General features: G+C 42.9%; 1 pseudogene; it reads right to left on the bottom strand.

The window, feature by feature from the left end:
* On the bottom strand, positions 1–26,773 carry LOC124470376 (annotated as a pseudogene).
* Between the last annotated feature and the right edge of the window lie 215 nt (positions 26,774–26,988).

Below are 26,988 nucleotides of genomic sequence, written 5' to 3'. Positions count from 1 at the left end.
TGTCTTTTTACAATGTATTTGTTACCATTCGTATTGTTGATCAGCAGAGAAATAGTTCGCCAAAGACGTTGAACTTCATAGACTTTGAACATTCTTTAGGCTTCAAATCAGCTGACGTCGCTAAGCAACAGAGTACGCTGGGGTTGAAAAGTTACCGGACTACTTGCGGAGTGCTACGATTCCACTTCCCTTGACAGCTGTCAAATACGCATAGCAACGGTCAAATATGAGAAAAATGTTCACCGCAGAACGTCGGGAAGCCCCATTCAAGTGAATGGAGCATTCTACAGTATTAAGAACAGCCGTGTAATAAGACATAATAAAGTTTAGCCATAGCTGTGGCATTGAAGACAGTACTGTAGCCTACTACTACACACTGCCAGTGGGCGAGCCGAGTCTGTGACTCAGAGGCTAACGTCAAAACAAGACGCGGTCTCACTCAAATTCAAGGTTTTACACAAATAACAAAAATATGCTGACCCGCTGGCTGTCTTCACAATCGCCATATCTTTAAAACACTGCTCTCCATTTGGATGTAGAATTGACCCTGGTACGAAATTAAGAAAATACTCATCAGACGCAGATCGACAACACTGTTGTTGCTGCCGCAATCGTCAATGGAGGCTGACGGGTCTCTCCCGTAGCAAACAAATACAAGTTTTTACAGCAACCTACATTAAAATCTCACCACCTGGCTGTCTTCACAATAGTCATATCGTCATAAAATTTCCCTCTTTCTGTTTTTTCGTGTAAAATTGAACTATAAAATTAGCTACGAAAATACTACTATGACGCTTTCTAGCATGGCTGCCGCCTAAAAGACTAGGCGGTCTCACGGGCGACCCGCACTCGCTCAAATTACAAAGACTTTGACAACCTAAATCAAACATCCGAGATTTCAGTTCCACTCGAAATCGCTTTCTCAACAAAGCCAAATGGTTGGGATTTTTTGGGGTGGGATTTTTCACTCTTAATCCAAGCTCCAATTTGTGTGCTAGAACGTCTCTATGACGTTGTATCCATGCGTCGTTGCTAACGTGTGTTGACGTGGTGACGTAGCTAGCACAGATTACCCTTCGTCGACTAAAGGCACTTTGTCGCCACAAAAACGTTGTAACCTCCTAAACTGTGCAACATAACGTAAATCCGAATAGAAGCAACGCAATCACTACCAACTCGAAACTTTTGACACCACCGTTGTCTATGTAGTCCAAATATTGACTGAGCCTTAGGGGCGCGAAAATAAACAATAATAAATAAATATATATGAGAGATAACAATGGTTTGTGCTCGCCGAAGGCAAGCACACCCCAATTACCAATCCCTTTCTCTCTCTCTAATATATATATATAAAAATCATAGTTGTAATAATATATATATATAAATATTCTGCGTGGGGGGGCGGGGGCCTCGGGGAGGCTTCTGCCCCGGGCCCCAGATGACCTCAACCTGGCCCTGACTTTACCTCATCTGCATTAGTGTATTCTATTTGAAAAACTGAAGGATCAGCTTCCCCTTTTTTTCCATAGCCTCCTCCATCTTATCCAGGACAAAAATGTCTGTGAGTAATTTGAAATGGCTGTACAGCTCTTTTGGTGTGAACAGGTAGGGCGACTCATTTTTCAGCTCAGCAATCGAAGGAGGTGGGCTGGCATTGATGGCTTTTCTTTGAAGGAAGTAGGTTGTTTCCATTAACTTACTCAAACTCAACATGGTAGAGGTCTTTCATTTCACTCTGCTTCTCTTTGAGACTCTCGTCAGTTTCCCCTTGTGGACAGTCAGGCTGCCATCTCACGCATCCATATTGGTCAACTGCCTGGTCCTCTAGGTATGTCTGCAGCTGAATTTGGAACCTGTTTCTGCATCCTTCGTCTGGAGAGAGAACTTCCACGATTAACATGTTCTACTCGTGTTTTTAATTAAGTCAAAAGGGATCCACAGCCACTTTCAATTATGGTGCCATCTCCCATGACATCAGCAAAGCTTCCAGGATTGTACTGTTCTCTCTACGTGTTGTGCTTCCTAGCATCAACTTAGATTCAACAGCGAGCCAAACTCTTTTTTCAAGAGCCAGGAAAATTAGCCTTCTTGCTCCTTTATTGACTATTTGTCAAGCTGACAACATTGAAACGGAGTGAAACTACGAAATAAAAAGAGAAAGTAGAAAAATGCTTAATACATACATAACTGATATCATTATAAAACATAACGTAGCATATGCAACAGTAGTATTGTGCAGTTGCAGCGATTGTGTTTGACTTTTTACAACATCAAAGTTACAATATAACTCATTGTATTAAGGTAATATACATATTATGATCGTGTAAAACTTTGTGATTGCTTTCTTTAAGATTCACACAACAGATTGAAAATACATAAAATTGATATTTAGCTCTATGACAGTTGATATGTGAACGATGCCTGTTGGTTTACATTCCAAACATCCAAACATGCTTTGCTTCCTGTACACTCATATCAAACACATTAAATCACGTGAACATACAAACGTTTCAAGAGTAACCCAATACTTAAAACATTATGGACAGAACAAAAACATATTATGGGCTGAACAAGGATGCTGCCTAACAATTATCTTGGCCACTGTCAGGCATTGAGATTTTGACGGATTTAATTCAGTCAGCGGTCTTTAGCGGATGGACGTTTCTCCTGTGAAATTGTCACGACGTGAGGTGGGGTTGGACCCAAATGCAGGGGAGTACCGAGGCATAGCGAGGAACACAGGTTTAATTCTCAAAACGGGAAACAGACAGGGTACACGCAGGGACAAAGGGTAATGCTAAGACAAAGACTGGACACAAAGCAGGAACCTAAATACACAGAAACAAACAAGACACAGGTGAACACAATGAAACTAACGACAACTGAACGAGACAGGTGACGACAATGACAGGGAAACACTAGGGCAGGGCAAAACCAAAAACAATAGGGGGGCACGGCTGTGGCAGTACCCCCCTCTCAAGGGACGTCACCCGACGACCCACAAGGCAGGGCAGGGGGTCAGGGCAGGTCCGGGGGACGACCTGGAGGCAGGGCAGAGGGTCGGGGCAGGTCCAGGGGGCGGCCCGGAGGCAGGGCAGAGGGTCGGGGCAGGTCCGGGGGGCGACCCGGAGGAAGGGCAGAGGGTAGAGGCAGGTCCGGGGGGCGGCCCGGACGCCGGAGCACGGGGCACCTGGGAGTGTGGACGAGGAGGCGCCTGGGAGCGCGGACGAGGAGGCGCCTGGGAGCGCGGACGAGGAGGCGCCTGGGAGCGCGGACGAGGAGGCGCCTGGGAGCGCGGACGAGGAGGCGCATGGGAGCGCGGGCACCGGGGCGCATGGGAGCGCGGGCACCGCGGCAGGCAGCAGCCAGAAGTTCTCGGGCGGAGGAGGAGGCCAGAAGTCCTCGGACGGAGGAGGCGGCGGCCAGGAGTCCTCAGGCGGAGGAGGAGGCGGCCAGGAGTCCTCAGGCGGAGGAGGAGGCGGCCAGGAGTCCTCGGGCGGAGGAGGAGGCGGCCAGGAGTCCTCGGGCGGAGGAGGAGGCGACCAGGAGTCCTCGGGCGGAGGAGGAGGCGGCCAGGAGTCCTCGGATGGCCTGGCACTGGGCGGCACAACCTCGGGGCGAGGCAGGGGCTCAGGGCAGGAACGAGGCTGGGGCACAGGGCAGGAACGAGGCTGGGGCACAGGGCAGGAACGAGGCTGGGGCACCGGGCAGGAACGAGGCTGGGGTACAGGGTAGGAACGAGGCTGGGGCACCGGGCAGGATCGAGGCTGGGGTACAGGGCAGGAACGAGGCTGGGGTACTGGGCAGGAACGAGGCTGGGCTACAGGACAGGAACGAGGCTGGGCTACAGGACAGGAACGAGGCTGGGACACAGGGCAGGAACGAGGCTGGGACACAGGGCAGGAACGAGGCTGGGGCACAGGGAAGGAACGAGGCTGGGGCACAGGGCAGGAACGAGGCTGGGGCACAGGGCAGGAACGGGGCAGGGGTACAGGGCAGGAACGGGGCTGGGTTCTGGAGGCAGGCGGCCGACTCTCCCTGGCAGGAACAGCCTTGGTGGTCTGGGTGCTGGGCGGCGCAACCTTCTTCGTCCGGGCGCAGGGCGGCACAACCTCAGGATGAGGCAGGGGCACAGGGCAGGATCGAGGCAGGGGCCCAGGGCAGGACCGAGGCTGGAGTCGGGGTTCCGGCTGGGGCTGGAACCAGGACTTGGGGTGGGCCTTGAGCTGCAGGCTTCGGGGTCCACCAAAGGCCAGGCGGGTCCCTAGGAAAGGGTTGGGTGAACTCTCTGCTGGGTCCCATCTGGGTCTTAGCATTCTGTCACGACGTGAGGTGGGGTTGGACCCAAATGCAGGGGAGTATCGAGGCATAGCGAGGAACACAGGTTTAATTCTCAAAACGGGAAACAGACAGGGTACACGCAGGGACAAAGGGTAATGCTAAGACAAAGACTGGACACAAAGCAGGAACCTAAATACACAGAAACAAACAAGACACAGGTGAACACAATGAAACTAACGACAACTGAACGAGACAGGTGACGACAATGACAGGGAAACACTAGGGCAGGGCAAAACCAAAAACAATAGGGGGGCACGGCTGTGGCCGTGACAGAAATGGCGGTCCTAATACCAGCAGGCATTTGGTTCCATGAAACAATGAAGTTCTCAGGCCAGGCATTTAAATTAAAATTCATACTGGAGCTATTACTGCTAGGCAGACTTGGAGTGGTGGAGGTGTCGGTGGATTCAGAAGATAGAGGATCTTCTATAGTGGATCTGAAGAAAATCTCTGGTTCTACGTGTGTCAAACATGTTGTTTGGTCTATGAGAAAAAGACGAAAAAGAACATTCTCTTAGAATAGCACCGCTAAATACAATAACATCCAACATTTTCAGTAACATCAGTTTACCCACGGGTAACAATACATTTACCTGAACCTTATGCATTCCTTAGCCTACCTAAATGCTACAAATTACAGTATGTAATATGTATAGTGTATAAAAATAACCAGCTTTTAATTTGATAAAAGTGGCTTTGGTGTTCAAAGACTTTATAAACATTATCGAAGACATACCTTCGTTTTTCCATGCATTTAGATGCTTCCGACACTGGATAGGTGTAATGTTGGCAGGGAGGTCCTCGTCTTTGATGAACTGAAGATCAGATCTGGTTTCCACTCCAATACTTTCCAACTTCATGAGGATGGACTGAAGTTTATCCTCTGGTAGGCTAGGTAATACTGCCAACACTGCTTGTCTAATGTCCACCCCCAGTGCTGCCATTTCACTCTTGGAGGGAATTATGAAATATGATGAGTGATTTGCAATTAAGCTTGTACTCCATCAGTGGATAATATTCAAGAAGGTCATCTTGTTTAACACACATGTAGTTTGAGTCATGGTCGGTTAGACTGTGAATACCCAAACCAGAAAGTTCCACAGCCTTCTGCCTCCCCACAATAAAGTAGGCAACATCACTATGATGGATCAAAATCAACATAATTTCACCCATGTGAATGCCCTCATCATCTCGTTCTAGAACCACATGCATTCCTTTTTTGTACTTTGTCCCTTTGACAGTGACAGCATTAGTCACTTGGTAGTGTCATGGGGGAAGTTATATGGTGCAGTTGCTGCCTTGATGCTCTCATTGTAGTCATCAACATAGAATGCTGTTCCTTTCTCAACCTGGATGACAGGAGGGAAAATACTTCCAGCACTTAAGTATGCTTGAAGGAGCTGGTGTCGCTCTGCCAGAGCAGCACGCAGGTTCTTAAAATTGTGCAGTTTTCTGGCATACTGTTTAAAAAAAGTATGCTTACTTTCAAATCTCAACGTCCAAAGACGGATGAGAGGTCCAAACTGAAGTATAAGCTCAGGATAGTGACAGAGATAATGGTGCTTTAGTTTAGGACGTATTCCTCAATGAGGACATTCAAGTAAGCAATCTGATCTGCAGTAATTGCTGGTGCACATACATAAGCGACTATCTCTCTCAGGAGCAAAATCTACTTCCAAACACCATTTTCGCAAGAATTCTTGATCCTGTCCCCAATTAACAGAGGCATTACTCTCAACAGGCACCAATTCTGGATGGCATGACCACTTAACTTCACGCTACCTGGGCTGAACTCAGGAAGTTTGTCATTTGCTTCATTTCCAAGGTAGGTAGACTGACCTATACTTCCACATAAGTGAACTGTTTTTGCTGTTTTACTAAGTGGTTGATGCACAACGCCACGTCAATAGAAACAATGCCCTCAAAGATCATGTCCGAGGCATGGTGGAAGACCAGGCTGGCAAACATGAAAGTAACCGAGCTGGTTGAATATGGAGTCAAACTTTGAGTCTGTGTTTGTTGCCCCTAATTCGTGTACATGCTGCTGATATGACTCTTTTGTTCTCTTTGAACCAGCAGATAATGGGAACCAGGGAGTCAGGTGGCTGAGTGGTTAGGGAATTGGGCTTGTAATCTGAAGGTTCTATTCCCGGCCGTGCCAAATTATTTTGTGTCCTTGGGCAAGGCACTTCACCCAACTTGCCTTGGGGAAATGTCCCTGTACTTAATGTAAGTCGCTCTGGATAAAAGCGTTTGCTAAATGACTAAATGTAAATGTAAAAATAATAGACATGACTGAAATGTTTGTCTGTCTATTTCACAAAACCTACAAAAAAAGGAAGTCTTGCTGAAATTTTCCACAAAGCCAACAATACCATGAGAAAAAAGATTATCTCCAGCTATAGCACATACACAACCTCGAATAACTTTGCCATTCTTCAAAACAATACCACTGTCCTCAAGATCCTTGATCTTTTTTGGTATCAATCATCCATATGTGATCTGTTGTAGGGCAATATGTCTCCAAGTGTCAGATACACTTGTGTTTTTTTCGGTATGATCCTAGCGGATTGACAACCTCAAAAGCATCTTGATAAAGGATCAAGGCTAACGATGATGTTTCACTTTTAAGCAATACATTTTCATTGGTATTCTGTCCATCACATACATCCTCAAACACATCATGGGTAGAGATGCGAGAATGGACCGTTTCATACTGTTTTTTAAAAGCCTCAGGGCCTCATGTACTAACGCTTTTGCGCCCACTTCAGGCATATTTGTTTAGCAATTTGCGCGTAAAAGCATGGCGAGGTATGTACAAACATGCTGCGATGAGGTAAAAACCCAGACTGCCTGTCGCGGGAACTGAAAATGGCAAATTGCGCTTTTCCGTGTCATGCATATGCATTCACGGGAGGGTCAGGGGAAAGTGGGAGTTTCCCATAAAGATATGGGAGGGGATGCGCAAAGTGTGCCTAATTATGTATTCGGCAGTATGTACAAAAAACGCCTGTGAAAGCGCACCTCTATTTTGCGTTGAAAATTCTCCGCATACTTATAGTATACTTTAATATACTGCTTTTTTCTAAGGGATGACCTGCAGGTTTCGTAAATACGATGTAAACTGAAGTTTCACAACGTGCGCAATCTGTGGGTTGGCCATGGCGCTAATTACGCTACGTTTGCGAATGTACGTACATGAGGCCCTCAGACTCAAAGAGAGAAGTAAGAGTTTCCCTTATTGGTACATACTTTGCAAAGCATTCCTTTCCTGAGTCATTTTTATCGAGATACAGAGGTCGAGGTTCAACACAATTGAAGCTCCTTTCAAACACCGTCTTGCGGCGCTGATCTGTACATAAAATGCTGTTTCCCTTTTTTAATATGTCATCATTTGTGAGATCCTCAATGACATTTGTAATAGTCATGTCTGAGACCCAAAACAATTTCTCTTTCAGTTTTGAAAAGAGATGTGACTGAGCAACATCATGTACTTCTTGGACCTCTTCGAAGATAGTCTGAATTACTGACACTGGTAAAAGAAGCTTAGCCTGAAGCTTCAAGTAAAACATAGACAAGTTCTTTAAAAAGAGGTCTTCATCCACACTATCATCAAGCCCCCCCTTTCTCCAGCTGTTCATCATTCTCAATGCGAGAGGTGGAGGGCTGACAGGTTTTCAAACTGTCCTTCTTGGGGTGGGTGTTGAAACACAGCCTCATGTACTTGTTCAACTGAACTGTCTTTGTGCACTCTCGAAATATGAGATGCAAATGTGGATTTAAAAATGAATGTTTTCTCACAACCCCTAAAAGGACATGTTATTTTCCTGCCCTCCTGCATATGGCCTTTCAAATGACTAAAAAACTCTTTCAGATTTGTAGATGTAATATGACAAAATTCAATCTGACAATTCAGAGTTGTGCCAATTTGTTCAACTCCAGCACTCCTGTGAGATGTATACCCCTTATGATCTCCGTATACATGAGACTTGAAGGCTGCAAATTTCTGAATGCACGGGTACAATCAGGTACACCACAGGTAAAAAGGCAGTTTGGTGCATTACTGTGACGTTTCATATGTTGAGTAAAACTTATTATAGTTGTATTCTCATGGGCACGCTGTTTGCAGTGATACATTGTTGGTCTAAGAAAAGCAAAAAGAGTGAAAACAGAAAGAGGTCATTAAGGTTGTGTCCAAAGAAACACCAAACAAAAACACACACAACTTTAATTAACTAACCACCTGTGTGCCATTAATTAAAGCCTGAATATAAATCAGTTTAAATCACTCAGATATCTTTATCACAACTGAAGTTACATCATTTTTAAGATGACACCAAAAAGTGACAAGGGAGAAAACGGCATTCAAAAATTCCACTCAGTGTCATTCTAATTCTATTGTGATGCATGAGGGAAACATCAACACTCAACTCGACTGTTTCAAACAGATTGTCAATCAGTTTTACTACTAGGCTACATTATCAGCCTAACTTCTCAGCAAGTTATTTTTAAGTTTAACAGCCTGACATCATTGATCAGTTGTTTGGGGCTGCTGCAGTAGGATACTCAAAAGAGAAGTCTAACGGAGCATTTGATTTGACATGGCTTGAAAATCTTGCTAGCTGACATGTCCAAAAACAGTTCAAATTAACTGGTTTTCACCAGTAATCAGTGTTTCCCCTATGTTGATTTTACCGTGGCGACCCGCCACGGTTAAATTTCTGCCGCCACGGTATCAGAATTAGAGCTGTACAAAATTTTAGGCCGTCTATCAGCCGTGATTGTTAGAGCGCATGTCGGAGAATAGCACAGACGCGCTTCACAGCGCAGTTGAGATTGCGCGTGTGCACCCTTGAGAACTGAAAGTCGTATCATTTATGTTGTCAGTTCATTTAAGCCTGTTATTGTATTAGTCTATAGTTCTTGCAAATTTAAATTAAGTTAACTGGTGATTTCCGTTGTTTGTATTCTTCCCCTGCTAGCGAAATTGCACGTCTGTTGATTCGATAGCGATTGCTGCCCTTGCTCAGGTTTGTATTTTAGGTGCATTATTATGCTTAAGTAGCCTAGTTTTAATGAATAAATAGTGGGTATTATGTTATTATTTGCTACAGAATACTTAGCCTATCAAGATCAAATGAAGCAGACAGTGGACATGCTTCCGAGTGGCCTACCTTAATCTATAGGCTAGGCCACTGCATTTACAATAAGTTGTTACGTCAATTATTAATTGGCAGCATTTATGCCATTTAGAACATACTGTAAGGTGTCTTTAAGTAGGCTAATTTTATTTATTTAGGGGAAATCGGACTAAAATATGTGCAATATTACATTAGCTATTAGACTATTATATTAAGCTGCTCCGAAATATAGGGTTAGCACTTTGTTTTGGCCGGGGGGGGGGGGGGTGTTAGGGGGGGGGGGGGGGGGTGTTAGACCTAAACTGCCCCCACTGCTAAAAAAAATCCTAGGGGAAACACTGAATCATATACTTTTTGTACATTACAATGAAGTTTAGGATGTTAACTATACAAAACATCAAAAATCTCAATTTTGACAGAAAACGATTTTTGAACTTTTTTGGCTTATAGCCAACAATGTGCGGCCGCGAACATCCGATGGGTTCCTGCAGACCACCACACATATAGCGTCACTGTGTCCAATCCCGACAGGATTTTAGCTAACATTCTGATAAAACAATATTGATATAAGTGATCGTTTTCAGCTGATTTAATGTTTTTCACGTTAAGCTTTAACCACTTACCTTTCGAGCTAAATATTGTTTAAAAATTTAGAGTTAGCTTAGCCTTTAGAGTCAGAAAAAAAGGCGCTTGGCGCCGGTAAATTAGCCGTGCGCCCTTTTCCAAACCCGACCGCATTTCTATCCTCGTAGTAAACACACTTATGGCAAGCCGTTTTATCATTTAACCAATGAATTCTTGATATCAAAAATTCGAATTTTGGATATCAAGAATTGCATTTTGGAAATAAAGAATTCGAATTTTGGATATCCACAATTGCATTTTGGATATCAACAATTGCATTTTGGATATCAAGAATTGGAATTTTGGATATCAACAATTAAATTCTGGATATCAACAATGTATGCTAATTACTTTCATGTGGGCGGGAGTAGGCAGGCTACGTAAATTCTGTTTGCAAAGGTGTAACATTTTCTACGCTAAGAGCGTTGCCCACTGCGGCCATGTAGACTTTGCCATCCGTTGCGGTTTAGTTCAACATTCATTTTGAAAATTGATTTAAGGTGGATGTTTTGACCCAAAAAAAACCTAATCATTGTCTTAATGTTTATTAATGTATTGTATGTGTAACATAGTTATCTGGGTTTAGATTAAATTTCACTAAATTGTCAGAACTACACCATCTACTGTTCAAATGTGTACCTTCTCCGAATAGCTATAGCGTGGCATTGTGGGGAATTCCTCATAGCAACGGAGGATTTTCTACAAGGCGGAGCGTGCCTGGTGTTGTCCGTCTACATTCATACGTTTTTCCAATTGTAAATGCAGAAGTAAAACTGGATGTTAACAACTGACCGGCTCCGAGTGATTTAGAAGACATCTCACATAGGTCACGTACGCACGAAAATGTATGAGACTTTTAGGGCTGTCCCCGATTAAGATTTTCTTTGGTCGACAAAGACTCGACTAAAATGTCTGAAAATCGACGAATCGAAATTTGAAACGCTTTTTTTCACACAAAAAAAACGTACAAACTGTTTCGCGATCTGACTCAATGGCTGCTGGACATTGCAGATTCAGCCGCTAATAGCCTACTAATAATAAGACTCGTATCACCAGTCCTGTTGTAACCGAATGCCGATGGTATTTAATACCTCTTACAATGTACTACAAATTACAAATATTGTTTGTTTAACATGCAAATCATCAGAGCGCGCTTATCCCTGCCTGAACTTGCAGCATGCGAACTTACGTAGAAGCTGAGTGGGGAACCGTGGAACAGAGAAAGATTTTGTTGTTCTTGCCGGAGAAGATAATGTCATTGAATTGGATCTTATAATAGGCATATTCATTTTTCAACCCAGCGCGTTAGCATGAGCGAAGTAGGGCTAGGCCAACTTACATTTTTCAGGTGGTAGGCTACATCATATTCGACGTTGAACTATGAAAAATAAACCGTTGTTGGCAGAGTTTGCATTCAACGTTTTTCGAGTCACTCGGTACTTTGTACATGTAAATGTAGCCTACTTTAATGAAATGCTGCCATACCACAGATTTCTTTGTCATTTTGACTAATAACACCGACAAAGTAGGCTATGACAGAGTTTGTCGTTTTGCAGCAAATTGTTCTTGTGCCGTGTGCAAAATACCAAACCAAAACAAAGCGCAGATTAACGAAAGGGGAAATAGTAACACCTTTTCTTTTAAATTATATATTTTTTGAGTTGCTTTATTTGTCTTAGAAAACATAATCTACAATGTCTGTAGAACATTTCGTTAATTCAGCAATGATAACACAAGTAAGTAAGTAAGACTTAATTTATATAGCACATTTCATACAAGAATAGTAGCTCAAGGTGCTTTACATAAAATCAATAAAAACAATAATACAAGTGACAAAAGTAATAAATAAAATAGCAAATCTATAAGAACAATAATATAACTAATAAAAGTAGTAAAACCCTTTTGAGATAAAATTACTTAAATGCTTCGGTAAAAAGGTAGGTTTTAAGCTGTCTTTAAAAAATGTCTAGCGTATTTGCTTCCCTAATATTTATGGGTAATTTGTTCCATAGTTTTGGGGCGTAATTGACAAAGGTCGAATCACCAATCTTCTTATGATTGCTTCTGGTGACCTCTAATGGGCCTGCATTTGATGATCGCAGTGTTCTAGCTGGTGTGTAGTTTATAAGGGAGTTAGCAATGTAGCTAGGTCCTTGTCCGTGTAGAGCTTTGTATGTGAGGAAAAGGACCTTAAAGTCAATTCTGAAGGTAACAGGGAGCCAGTGTAAAGTGGCTAGGGCAGGACTTATGTGTTCTCTCCTTTTAGTTTTTGTTAATAATCTCGCTGCAGAATTTTGAATGAGCTGTAGTCTTTCAGTGGTTTTCTTGGGAAGACCAGTGAAAAGTGCGTTACAGTACTCCAGCCGGCTGGATATAAAAGCATGAATTAATGTCACGGGTCATAAGGTATAAATGTAATCATTGGTTGAGGGAGTGTTGGGTTGGATAATTGTCAACAGGTGCTGACTCCGGAGGGGGCGTGGTCGCTTGGCGCACAAGCCCAGAAAAGAGGGACGCCGCATGAAGATGGGAGAGCCGGTAGACGAAGGACGGACCACACTTGTTGCAACGAGAACCGCCAGACGAAGGGACGTTTCCATCGAGCGAAGCTGGTGAAAGCATATTAGTAAACTGGCCTGTATTAACCAAGCTATGCTTGTATTTTGTTAGTTCCGAAGAGCGACGCGCAGCAGGCCGAACTGCGTCGGAGGTTCCAGCTGTCGTCTTGGAATATAGTGGACTGATCCACAAACTGGTGTGGGAGTACCGATCGGGTGCGGGACTACACGGACGCATTATTGGTGGCCAACTGCCAGTGCTGGGTCAAGGACGCTGGGTCTGAACTGTTGAGGTTGGAGGTTGCAATCGCAATCGAACTATCAGCGCCATTGACTACCGAGGGAGGGGGGGGGGTACTTTCATGGAAAGCGGACTTCAATTAAACTTGTATTTTAGACAAATATCCATTGTAATTTCTTGCTTGTGTGGGTTTGGGATGTTCTAAACTCAGGAAAGGGCTTCACTACTGGAGAGGGGCAGGGATTTGGGGTCGAAATTAATTCTAACTGTGGCCTGACAGACCCCGGTGCCTGGCCTGCGGCCTACCCTGCGCGGAGAGCGTGAAGTGTGACTTGGGTTTTAACGTGTGCGCATGACAGCGGTGCCGTGATATATTCTAGTCTTTAAATTGAGTGCAGTGAGCTCCTTGGTCTAGTCCTTGGGTGGGTGTGGCAGTTCGCAATGCGATTTTGAGAGTTTAAATGTGGACGCGCACTTTGTGGGCAACAGGTGGCTAAAGGGTGCTCGGCTTCTTTGGGCTGTTTCCATCTCAAACCCCGGTCCTTATGCCACATTTGTCTATCCCAGTGTTGTATGCCGCCTGAAGTTTACTGTATCAATGCTTTTTATTATGAATTTTTTTACCCAATAAAGTGTAGTGATTTTTGCTACTCCTACGTTGTTGGGGATTACACCGAGGGCTCAGTGTTGTGTCAGAGGTTGTCGAAATTTACATCGAAAAAACCTTACCTCTCTGCACGACATTAACTTCTCTGCATTATTTTCGTTTATGGATGGTCTGTACCTTCGCTATATTCCTCAGGTGAAAGAAGGCTGTTTTGGTCACTTTATTAATATGAGAGTTGAAATTCTAATCTGAGTCCAGGATTACACCAAGACTCGTCACCTCTGGTTTAAGACAGGGGGTTAAGCCTCCTAGATTCTTAATAAGCATCTCTCTTTTGTATTTGGGGCCACATAGTAGGACTTCAGTTTTATTTTCATTTAATTTAAGAAAGTTATCATTCATCCATTTGTTTAATGCCAACAGGCAGTTGGTAATGGAATTGATGGCATTCCATCATTGGGTTCAGTGGATATATATAATTGTGTGTCATCCGCATAGCTATGGAAGTCTATGTTATGTTCTCTGATTATGTCGCCGAGTGGTAACATATAAAGAGAAAAAGTAATGGACCTAGGCAGCTTCCTTGAGCAACCCCATAGTTGTTCTCATGTTTCTTGGACCTATGGTCCCCTAAACTAACATAAAACTTCCTCCCTGTGATATATGATTTCATCCAGTTCAATACACTATCCGTGAACCCAATAAGCTTTGCCAGTCTATTGATTAGGATGTCGTGATCAGTGGTATCAAATGCTGCACTGAGATCTAACAGGATAAGGATAGAGACTTTATTTGCATCAAGGTTTAGTCTGAGGTCGCTAATTATTTTGGTGAGAGCAGTTTCAGTACTGTGATATTTCCTGAAACCTGACTGCGAGACTTCCAGAATGTTATTTTCTTCAAAAAAAGAATTTAGTTGCACTGAAACTATCTTTTCCAGTACTTTACTAATAAATGGAAGGTTTGATATTGGTCTGTAATTTGCAAGTAGACTGTTATCCAATGGGTTTCTTTAATAGGGGCTTTACAACAGCTGTTTTGAAGGCATCTGGGAAGACGCCAGTTCTAAGGGATGTGTTTATAATCTCTAGCACCGGACCTGAGACACTACCAAACACTCGCTTAATAATACTAGCTCTGATCAAAGTTATTTTGTTCTTGAAGAACAAAGCAAGCTCTTCACATTTAATTGCTGAGGATGGAGGGGGGGCAGGGACAGTAATTAGCAGCTGGTCAATGGTGGAGAAAAAAACTCTGGAATTTCTGGCATTTTCTGTAATAATGTTGGAGAAATATTCTCTCCTTGCTAGACGGATGGTTTTGTTGCAGGTGGTTAGTGTATCTGTGTATTGTAGTGGATATTGATCTATATCTTTTCCTCAATTTTCTCTCTGCTGCACGGAATTTTCTTTTCGTTTCACTAACATTTGTATTTCTCAGCCATGGGGAGGTTCTGCTTGTGCACTTCTTTTTGGTTTTCAGTGGTGCAACAGAGTCTAACATAGATAATAGTGCATCATTGAGGTCCTGTACCATTTAATTCAGAGAGCAATCATGATTAGTTGGCTCATATAGAGCAAATTGTTCCGAAAATGTCATCATAGCTGTATCGTCTAAATATCTTCTTTGGACTAAGAATTCTTTTGTGGTTTTTGTTAGGATAATTTCCACATTAAAAAGTATACAATGATGGTCTGAGAGGGGTATATCAGTTATTGAAATATTATTGGCCGGGTTTCCCAGATTCCTTAAGAAGCTCTTAACGCTAAGAGCCTCTTAAGAACGTTCTAAGAGCGCTCTTAATTCTCTTAAAGCGCGCGTTAATTGTTACATTCACATTTAGTCATTTAGCAGACGCTTTTATCCAGAGCGACTTACAGTAAGTACAGGGACATTCCCCCCGAGGCAAGTAGGGTGAAGTGCCTTGCCCAAGGCCACAACATCATGTGGCACGGCGGGGAATCGATCCGGCAACTTTCTGATTACTAGCCCGACTCCCTCACCGCTCAGCTTTCTGACTCACTTCTTAATGAATCTGGGAAACCCGGCCATTGATATTTAGTCCAGTTGTTATCACTAGATCTAGTGTGTTTCCGTGCCGGTGTGTTGGGTCTGTTATGTATTGAGTTAGATTGAAACTGTCGAGGAGATTTAAGAGCACAATAGTTCTTGGGTCTACTTTTTTATTTACTTGGATATTTAATTCTCCGTTTATAACTACTTTGTCCTTATCTAGTGACACATAGTGATAATAGTTCAGAGAATTTTTGTATGAATATTGGCGAGTGCTTGGGTGGCTGATATATAATAACAAAAAGTATTGATTCGGTTTTGAGCTCTATAGCAAGATATTCATATGATGTGAATTTACCTAGCTCAGTGATTTTGAACAACAGTTCAGAAGAGAAAATAGCTGCGACTCCTCCACCTTTTTTGGATTTCCTAGAAACTTGGTGAAAGCTGTAATCGGGCGGACACGCTTACGCTTCTATCAAAGTTGCTGTTGCAGTGTCTTTGTTTAGCCAGGTTTCTGTTAGACAGATGCAGTCTAAGTTGTTTTCTTTGACCAGATCATTAACTAGAAATTTTTTGTTATTTAGTGATCAAACATTTAGAAGGGCCAGTTTCATATGTGGGGTATTGACAGATAAAACAGGGGTTGATAAATCTGTTGGAAGAATATGGATAGTTTTGTGACTTCTAATACTAGTTTCAGGCTTGTAACCATGCATTTTACCATGCCATTTTCTGTTTGTGATGATGACCGGTGTGTCTAATTAAATAGCATGGTGGCTGTCCTAGCATAGCTTTTCTTTGGGAAGGTCTATGTCACTGAGCTGTTCCATCACAAGGGAATTCATCCGGGGGGTGCAGGGCCCATGTCCTTGCAGGAAGCTGTTTGAATGTTCTGTTCCATGGGAGGTTGTTTGGGATTCGTCAGTCAGCTTAGACACAACAGGGATAGGGAGAGAAACTTCCTTTGTGGTCAGGAGCATGTGACTGATTTTTGCTCTTAGTAGTCGAGATCAGTGAGAACCGTCAGGGCCCTCTAGGGCCTAATATATTCAAAAAATATATATTTTAAAAGTGATCTGTTATAATTGTATTTTATCAATCCATAAATTGACAATGTTTCTGAAATAAACCCTTCAATCCTGCCCTATTCAGTTTATGTAGTAATGTGAAGAGTTAAATGAAAAAATCCTGTTTTTAACCCTATCAGAATTTTGCTGCCTCAGTTGTTGGGAGGAAAATGCTATGCAGCTACCTCTGTGATTGGTGGTCCAGCTATGATCTACATGTGTGGAAACTGCAAGTGGCAGCTCGGATCTAAGACAGATTCGAGAGACTGCAGATGGAGTGCGCCTAGTCTGGTTTGTTACATGTGTGGAAACTGCAAGTGGCAGCTTGGATCAAAGACGGATTCGAGAGACCGCAGATAGAGTGCGGCTTGTCTGGGTTGTTATATGTGTGGAAACTGCAAGTGGCAGCTCGGATCTAAGACGGATTCGAGAGACCGCAGATAGAGTGCGGCTTGTCTGGCTTGTTATATGTTTTAGATCTATTACTTTTATCACTTGTATCATTGTTTTTGTTGATTTTTATGTAAAACACCTTGAGCTGCAATTCCTGTATGAAATGTGCTATATAAATTAAGTCTTACTTACTTACTTACTTACTATGTTCATTTTTGATAAAGATATTGAGGAAATACTTGAAAATGTGTGTTTTTGTAGATTTATTGGCTATGGGTTAATCTATAATCAACTTTATCACCAAACCAAAGCTTGGACAACTTGGTCAGATTGTAGTTGTAGAATCATCAACACGTCTGACTTTTTTATGTTCATTTTTGACAAAGATATTGAGGAAATACTGAAATATGTATGTTTTTATTGATTTATTGGCTATGGGTTAATCAATAATCAACATTATCACCAAACCATAGGTTGGACAACTTGGTTAGCTAGTAGTAGAAGAATTTGAAACAGGTCTGAAGGTTCTGTGGTCATTTTTGGCAAAGATGTTGAGGAAATACTGGAAAATGTGTGATTTTATTGGCTATGGGTTAATCAATAATTAACATTATCACCAAACCAAAGCTTGGACAAATTGGTCAGTCAGTAGTAGACGAATGTTCAACAAGTTTGAAGTTTGTATGGTCGATTTTGACAAAGATATTGAAGAAACATTCGGATTGTCTACTCGTTTACCCCGGTCCCTAAATATGACGCGGAGCCCGAACAGAGGTATGAATATGAATGTCTGTTGAATCTCGAATACGAAACTGATTTCACCTCAGTGTTATACCGGACGTACTTAGTAGGTGTAAGGTTTTTTTATACTTTCGAACATGCGTCGCCGCAACGTCGCCGCCGGTACACGTTCCTTAAGGCTCCGTCACACCATAACGTTCTGGTTAACGTTCTCTGAAAGTTCTAATCGTTCAATTTCGAGCGTTCTAGGGCGAGGTGGACACATCTGGCGTGTGAATAACGTGTGACTATAACGCATGTCGTGGGACTGAAGCATGAGGAGCGTGTAACAGCAACCAAGTAAGACACCCCTGGAAACTATTAGCGTGACGACGTGTCACTGGGTCGCGACGACGTGTGACGAAAGCAAACAATGAAAACATTGTTTGCTTTCGCAAACGATGAATAACAACCAAGTAACGCTAGTGTAACGACTGACTAACAATAGCCAAACGCGTGCAACGTTAGTCAAACGTTCCACAAACGTTCTTCAGCGCTATCCTCTGGCTCGCGAGTCTCTGGCTGCTCATTATGGAACTTTCTTGCTCAAACAGTCAGCGATGAGCCGACGTATCTGCGAAGTTTGAAATAGAGCACAGACAGTATGGGGTGCGGAGAGGGACATTCCTAGGCTTACCAGGAGAAGGATAAGGAGCAGCCTAACCATACGTCGCCGCCAGACCGTGTGGATTTTTGAATGGGATTGATGGGATTGTAAACGAGAGACTGACGGCGACGCCATGTAAAGGCCCCGTCACACCATAACGTTCTGGTCAACGTTCAATGATGTTAGAGGAAACTTTGGTAATCGTCCATGTTCCCTGGTATAGCGCTGGTACAGCGCCAGAGGAGCGTTGTGTGGTGGTCGTCGGTGGTCTTCGGTGGTCGTCGGAGAACGCTGGTCCAAAAAAAAAGTTGCACAAAAGAACTTTTGTGCATGTTCAAAACTTTTTTTTGGACCAGCGTCGATCACCGACGATCACCGACGATCACCGACGATTACCACACAACGCTCCTCTGGCGCTGTACCTGGTAAGCCTAGGAATGTCCCTCTCCGCACCCCATACTGTCTGTGCTCTATTTCAAACTTCGCAGATACGTCGGCTCATCGTCAACTCATCGCTGACTGTTTGAGCAAGAAAGTTCCATAATGAGCAGCCAGAGACTCGCGAGCCAGAGGCGCTCACTTTTTAAACCGTCATTTATCTTCACATTAGAAGGAGCAGTATTAGGTAAGTAAATGGAAGTAGAAAAATATCAAAACGTTTTGCGATAAGTATTGCTTGTAGCTTATGCCTACAACAATGTGTAAATGTACTGTAATGAGCTAGGTTTAAGTGAACTAGGCTATAGCTAGAGGTAGCGCAAGGGGACCCCAACCGGCTACAGTGCAGTAGGCTAGCTCTTGATAGCCTGGCTCTGCCCTCCTACGTACTTCTGCTCAATTTGGATTTTGCTTCTGTACTAGGTCTGGGAGTTTGACTCGGAAGTTGGTTTTCAGAAAACACATAGCTTGAGTACTTCAGTAATGGTGGCGGAGAAAGATGCGAGCGAAGCTATTCTGCGGTTGTGGCAACGCTGTCGAATATCCATAAGTTAAAGTCGGAGCAAGAACATTCCTTGCTGAGTTTTGTTGGTGGCCATGATGTTGTGGCCCTCCTCCCCACGGGGTTCGGGAAAAGTTTGATTTTCCAGCTATGGCAGCTTGCTCCGTTGCAGTAGTGGTGAAGGAGTTGGCTAAGGTGAACGCTTGCGATTGGTTATGGCAGATCAGAGTGGCTCTGGGCAAATCCAATAGTTTTAAACTTCAACAGAAGACCCGCCTTCAAGGAAGTTAACGCTTGGCAATGGAGCGATCCCAGACCCTCTGTACAAATGAAATGTACGAGGGTCTGGTTATGACCAGGCTACGCTCTTGACACACTGGTCAGAAATGTTAAAGGGATGTAGCAGCTAATAGAGCAAAATAAACATATACATGTTATGTCAAAGCGTTGTATTGTAATAAGTAACTAGGCATACATACACATAGGCAAACACATTCTGGTTTAACAGTGATTTTTTTCAATCAAACATTCAATTTTTTTCTTCTAATTTCGGCAGTCGGAGGGTGGCGGAGACCAATGAAGACGCGGAACTGTAGGCAAAACTTATGTTTCTCTGTTCCGTTGTTCTCTCTTTTCTGTGTTGGAGTTCTTTTAAGTTCTTTTAAGACCTTGATGGCATCAACAGCCAGTCTGATAATAAAAGATCATTAACTTGAATTGTGTTTCTTCATTTTAATACCCACACACGAAAATCAGGTTGAATCAAGTAGCTACAGTACTGCTAAAAGCCCATGGTGGTGTCCTTATATTTGTATCAAAGTTGATGTAGCCCATACGTGTTACTCCACATTTACCCTCCTTTCACCAAAGTGAACCGGGAGCTAGTTCGGAGCTGGTGCTACAGCCAGTTCGGAGCTGGTTCAAGAACGGAGCTTACTAAGAACCGGTTTGCTTTTCCAAGGGCGAGAGCCACCACAGAGCCACGTCATTACGTCACTGTATACGTCTCATATTTTCCAGCAACGCTAGCGCAGTAGCGCCAAACACAAACACAACATCAACAATGGCGGACGTTTCGTTGCTGTTGTTGCTCATGGTTTTGCGAACCTACATCGGCATCCAAACACGGCGCATCCAACGTGTTTGTTCAACTCGCCATTTGTACAGAAAGAGATTACAATCGAGAATAATAAAAGTCGGAGCAAATTTACAAATTAGCAGTTTCATCAATAAAATAAGCACATTTTCAGCAACTACACTGCCCACTTCTCGATACATTTTCATTCAGATTCAAATTTACAAGTACCGTTTAGCTGAAATATGAATTGTAAAAACTTAGAGCAATGGCGGCCAAAGCGTTTTGTTGGTCACGGTAACCCCGCCCCAAGCGGTTCTTTATTGGTTCATAAACTAGACCAGCTCCGAAGTGGTGCTCGTTGCGAACCACGTATGAACCACGTACGAACCACTTTTCCGGTTCCCAGTCTGTCGAAAGAAAAAGAACTGGTTCGCGATTAGGCACCGGCTCCGAACGGGCACCCAAAATGCGTTGGTGGAAAAGGGGTAATTGAGACCAATATGGGACATTCTGGGAACGTTACAAGGCGATTTACTAGTACAATTTCTAGTTAGGATAACACTACTTACACTTTGCTGGCGATCGCAAAAGAAAACGCTGGCAAAAGACCGGAAAGTACGGGTCCAAAGGGTTTGGACAAAAGCAACTTGGCGGTCAGGATTGGACACAGTGACGTTAAAAAACCCTGAAGACTACTAGTGCTTCCCTACCAACACCCAAATTGTAACATTTATAAATGCCACAGATCATAATTACACATTCAGGTATAATTGCATAACTGACAAACGTTTTTACTTGAAAATTGTCTTCAGCCATGTAATGTGGTTGATCACTGTGCAGCGATGGCGCTCCCTTTAGAATTGTTTTCCTTGACCTGTAGCTACTGTAGGCTAAACAATTCAGCAGTTGAAAAACACTATTAGTACTTCCACTTCCACTGCTACGCTCAGTTAAAATTGAGTACTATTACCATAAGCTAAACTGCTTTGCTTTCTGAAATTTCTCCAGCTAACGTTAGCTAGCTATAAGTGAACTTTATATTGGGGCCTGCACCAGACTGATACACGGTCAATGTAGGTTATTTCAACCAACATTAACAAGTTAAACCACAATTTAATTATGTCAGCTATTTATAATAGTATACGTACATATTGTAGATGAGGGGAGTGGAAATGTGGCTGCTCCTCTGCAATCTGCCATCAAATGGTCTTTTGTCAAGCTAACCGCCTCGTGCAACGCATTCAGCAGTAAATAACTGTATTACTACATCATTTACAATCAAGCGCAAATATGCCTGTAATTTCACAATAATTATTGTAGAAAAAAAACATTGGCTACTGTAATCGTTTTTTGACCCACAATGCATTGCAATATGCAGGTAAACTTTGTAAAATGACAGAACAAGAAGTTACTGTAAAATTTCGTCAAACTACGATGTTTGAGAGCAACCGAGGCAAGCCCTTCAGCACAGCTCTGTCAGCCAAGCTAACTAATCTAATAAACATTTAATAAACATAAGTACATCTTATTGAACATAATTGATTTTCATCACCAATTATTATAGTAGAACAGCTTTCTCAAGCAGTTTGTGATGCATTTTGGAAACAGAGATGAGCCCCTGGTCTAATGCGCCACCTAGCTTGAGAAACCCGTTCTCAAAGACTTACTTTTAGTCAATATTTGGGTAGCACACATATTCTGAATGCCTTCGGCGGAATTCAAATGAGCCACTTTAATCTAGATTAATATAGATTAACTCCAAGATTACAATGAGATTAATCTAGATTAAAAAAAATAATCTATGCGTACCACGAATGTTATTCAACAGAGACATAGAACATATGAAATGGCAGCATTGAATTAGCAGTATAGATATCATTCCTTCACACTAAGCAAGTTAAAAGACTGTACTGTTAACGTTTTACTAGTCTGTGAATCTTCTAAGAAAACAAATAAAGATTCAAACTGAAACAGAAATTGCAGTGTTTAATATTAAAGGGGTAATTGACAGTTTTTTGGGGGTATTTCACAGTGTTCCTTAAGGTCTCCGAATAGGCTATGTAACATTGGTTGGGCTGAAAATAGCCCGGGTGCAGTTCTATGTGCCCATATGCACACTTTGAAATAGCCCTGGGAAAAAACAAGAGGTCTCCCAAACTATCGTGATTCAACTCAGCTTCAGTTAGCCATCTTGCTAGTTTTAACTAATAAAAAACGCTTGCGGTTGTGATGAACATAAGGTCGGAACAGCACCTCTTTTCAGCAATAGCTTCATATCAAATCCTGCTTTACATTGTCCCAGGTTTTCAAAACTGTCCTCTGTGAAAAGGTTCGAGCAAATGTGTAATTAAGGGTCGAACTGCACAGGGATCTTCTCATAGACAAACATCACAGCCCGTCGAGTGTTTGGTTCCTTGGGAAGACTCTAAAAAGTGTCAGCATGTACAGCCTGGAACACTGCATTTACGACCGTCCATTTTCAATATCCTTGAAAAACGTTCTTCTTTGTAATTCCGTGTAAGTACACAGAGCAGCGCGCAGCAAATTTGGGGGCGTTACAAAGCTACAGACCAGAGCCAAAAAAGGTGGAGCCACCGAACTGACATTAGTTCGGTGGCTTTTTCAAAACCAACCGTTTTACAGCCAAAAAAATGTATTGTGAGATTTGCATAGGAAGGAGTTGTCAATAGACGTTGAGGTTCACTGTATGTCCATTTTACCCACTGAACTGTCGTTAATCAACTGTGACGAGGTAAATTCGGTTTTGCAGTCAATGACTCCTCTAAACGCCAATGCTACACTTTACTATCCGTAAAAAAACCTCCACAGAAGACCGATATACAATAACTTTGAGAACAAGTGAGTGGCAAGAGTTTCAAGGTTGATTTAGCTTTTATCGGTGGGGGGGGGGGGGGGGGGGGGGGAATCTGCACCCCCCTGGATCCGGCCCTGTTGGGTTGTCATTTCGGTAAATATAGCAATATTAGTCCAACGTTATATTACATAAAGCTCTACCTGATTCCCCTCCCTCTGCCTCAGCCTGCAACACAGCAGAGAGGAGCCTCTGCCTCTCTGCCTGGGGTTGGGGGTGAAAGCTCTGCCCTCTTTATGTTCCACATGCATGCCCACACATTCTTGTGTATATTAATGTTGATACTCTAATGCACACACACTCACTAAGTGCTTACACACTTTAACAGACACACCTACGCGCATACACACAAGCACACCCACAAATAACCCTCAATACGGAACACATACACCTGCCATAAATCTTTAACACTCTGTCAGTTACCTTTAAACCTGGTCAATCAACATGCTTTTACCTGCAAGCCAAACTTACACACACATACAGACTGCACACACAATCACATTCACCCTCCATCTACTACCTCAGAAACTCTTCCACCAATCATCTGTAGAGAGCCTGACTTGGTTGAGTAGTGAAGCACTGAAGCAGCAGACAGAAAGTTGCCAGTACCCTCGGCTCCAGGTCCCTACACCTTGTTACCAGGAAACCAGACAGACCACTGTCAGGTGCTGTCCTTCATATATGCAGAAGTGAGTCATTTGTGGAAGGGTCAGGCCGCACAACCATTCACATTTAGTTCATATTTGACTGCGATTAATCTCACATTACTCATTAACAAATATTTACAGTACCAGATATCTCCCCCTGATCTCAGATAGGCCCCTGCAGGACCAATTACCCTCCCCAGCAGACTCCCCTTGGCCTTCAACCCAGTCCCGCATCAACAAACTCCACATGAGAAACATTCACACGGAGAACAAAGACAGATAGTTTGTAATTGGTTTGGGATTTCATTGTGATTCGAATTTTAAGATACACAACGGTTATAGTGTTTTTTTCTTTTGTTCTGCCTTTGTGGGGACTATTACAACCCATACTGAGGGATGCTTGTGTGCTGCCTTCTTGTGGAAACTATGTAAATCCTTTGCCAGTTATTGCATTTGTTTAGCAGCTATTACTAATCTCTACCACAACAGGAATCTAAATTGGCATACAGTGCAGTCAAACAGGCAATTTTCATGTATTCCTATTACCATATAAGAGAAGGTTTACTGCTATTATAGCACACGGAAACACTAAGTGGTATCCATCCCTCCATCCACCAACCCACCCACCCCTCACCTTTAGAGGTCATAGTATCTCCCAAGTCATAACCAACAGGCGCGGATTAATGCACAGGCTTGCCTAGGCTGCAGCCTATAGGGGCCCCACGTGTTACAGAGGTAATTGACACAATGTGGGTTTCGAAGGACAAGTCCTGGTAAATTACAATTCCAAGATCTTTTTCCTCTTTGGTAAATTCAAGGTTGACAGTCTCTCCAGAGTGAGAGCTTCGCTGAAATGGCACACACTAACAGTATTTTTGACAAAATTTTGTCCTGAGTTTTATTATGATCATGATCATGAACAAGTAATTAAAGGAAAAATCATTAAATGATCATGAAAATTCAAATTTTAAATTTTAATTCAAATTTTCATATTGATGTTGCATTCACTTCATAAATTATAAGGCATTGCGCCCTCGACACGAAAGTAGATTAACTACTTTTCTAAGTAAAAAGTAATATTGCAAATCAGCAATATTGGTATTGGCAGGGGCGCCGTATGGCGTATCAATACCACATTTTGCAGTATCGCACACCCCTAGCAGCTGCAGATTGAGGTGATAGAGGATCCCTCTAGATCGAAGAGAGCTTGATCGACAGGTTGAGCCTACCTGGTGTGTAATACTGTTCATTCACCAATCAGAGGCTTAAATCCGCCCCCTGACTTGGTGACGCAGACAACAGATTTATTTTGCTGCAGCAAGTTACACCGTGGATAAATGTAAGCATAAATAGATAAATGTAAGGATAAATAAATAAATGTGAACACATTAAACGTAAATATATGTATATATATACACACAAATACATGTAACATTTATATATTTAGTGTCTCATTTAATTTGTAATTTGTATATTTTGTATGTCAATTAGGCATTTTATTATATAATTAGTCATTTATGTAAGTTTTGTGTTATATAATTATTTATTTATTCAAGTATTTATTTATTTAGTTTTGGCCCCTATAGTTCTCCATAGGTTCTAGCACTGTAAGAATGTACAGAAAACACTGTTGAGTTGGCTGTCTCAATGTGTGTGTATGTCAGTTCACCTTATTTTCTAGTAAAGCACAATATTTAAGAGGGGGGGGCTCACACAACGAGCAGCCTAGGGGCCCCTGACCACCTTAATCCGCCCCTGATTACCAAGATACTGTGGCAACCAACAAAATGTCTCTCACTCTACAAATAGATAAACAAATGGGGCTAAACAAAGCTGTGTGTGTGTTTGCCAGTCACTGTGTATTGAGGAGGCGCTCAAAAGAAAGTGAACTTGAAACCTGAGCCCAGGTAGAACTTGTTCTGGAATTCAACCCTGTAAAAGAACAACAGTCATGGTGGTTGAAAGGATTCCACTTGGGATTCATGGTAACATGGTTTGCTTTTAAAAAGAGTTACGTTGGGGTCCACCTACAGAGGGTCCATGTCATTTCGGTATAGTGTTTAGTGTTAGTTTAAGATTTAGGTTTGAGTGATGTGTTACCAGTGCAGTCTGAGGGCCTCATGTACATACATTCACAAACATAGCGTTATTAGCTCCATGGCCAACTCGCAGATTGCGCACGGTGTAATACCTCAGTTTACGTCGTATTTACCTAACCTGCAGGTCATCGAGTAATCAGCGCCTTTCTCCGCCCACTATACCGTACATTGCGAGCATTTAAACGCGCAATTGAATGGGCCTACCTCTCTTTCTATCATGGATCAGCCACCAAAGTCAAAACAGCAATGACTGTTTGAAATGATCCTGATGCCAATATTTGTGATGTAGCAAGGAGTTTGACAACTGCTGGAATGGAATCTGAACGCTGAGTCGGAGATTCGATGTAATCTTTGATTTCTTCCAGTAATTGTAATATTGCATGGCTACTTAATGTGTAACGCCTAATGATTTCGTGTTCACTCAACTCAAAAAGTGTGATCCTTGTGGCAAAAATCCTTTGGCCTATGTCTTCGTCTTGCTCGGGTTATGGCTACCATTTCACCAGGAGGCATATGCGCATCCTGGTTTATGCCTGCTTTTAACAGGCGGAGAATTTTTCACCGCAAAATAGAGGTGCGCTTTCACAGACGGTTTAGGAAGGATAGGTGGATGGATAAATTAATAGGTGAATGTGCTGAGCAGGTCTCACCAGCATGGGCCAGGCTGAGGGCCCAGAGACGCAGGTAGGAGGCAGTGTTGGAGATGCAGACCAGAGAGTACTCTATGGTGTGGATGGCCTGATAAACAAACACGTCCCCCATACTCACCTACAGGGACCCACTCAGTCACTACAGAAAAGCCCAAACATGTCTTCAACATTGCTTTGATAAAGGAGAGGTGAGGAGGTGTGGAGAGGAGTGTGCCATGGGTTCCCTGCTGAGTTTGTGGGAGAAGAGGGCAGCGCCAGACTCTTGGCTCTCCTAGGCTTCAGTGGGACCATACGGCTGCATTGCAAGCTTTTCAGGTGAGGGGGGGC

The sequence above is a fragment of the Hypomesus transpacificus genome, chromosome 8, assembly GCF_021917145.1.
Source record: "Hypomesus transpacificus isolate Combined female chromosome 8, fHypTra1, whole genome shotgun sequence".
NCBI classification, from domain to species: domain Eukaryota; kingdom Metazoa; phylum Chordata; class Actinopteri; order Osmeriformes; family Osmeridae; genus Hypomesus; species Hypomesus transpacificus.
This window is presented reverse-complemented; position numbering and strand designations above follow the sequence as displayed.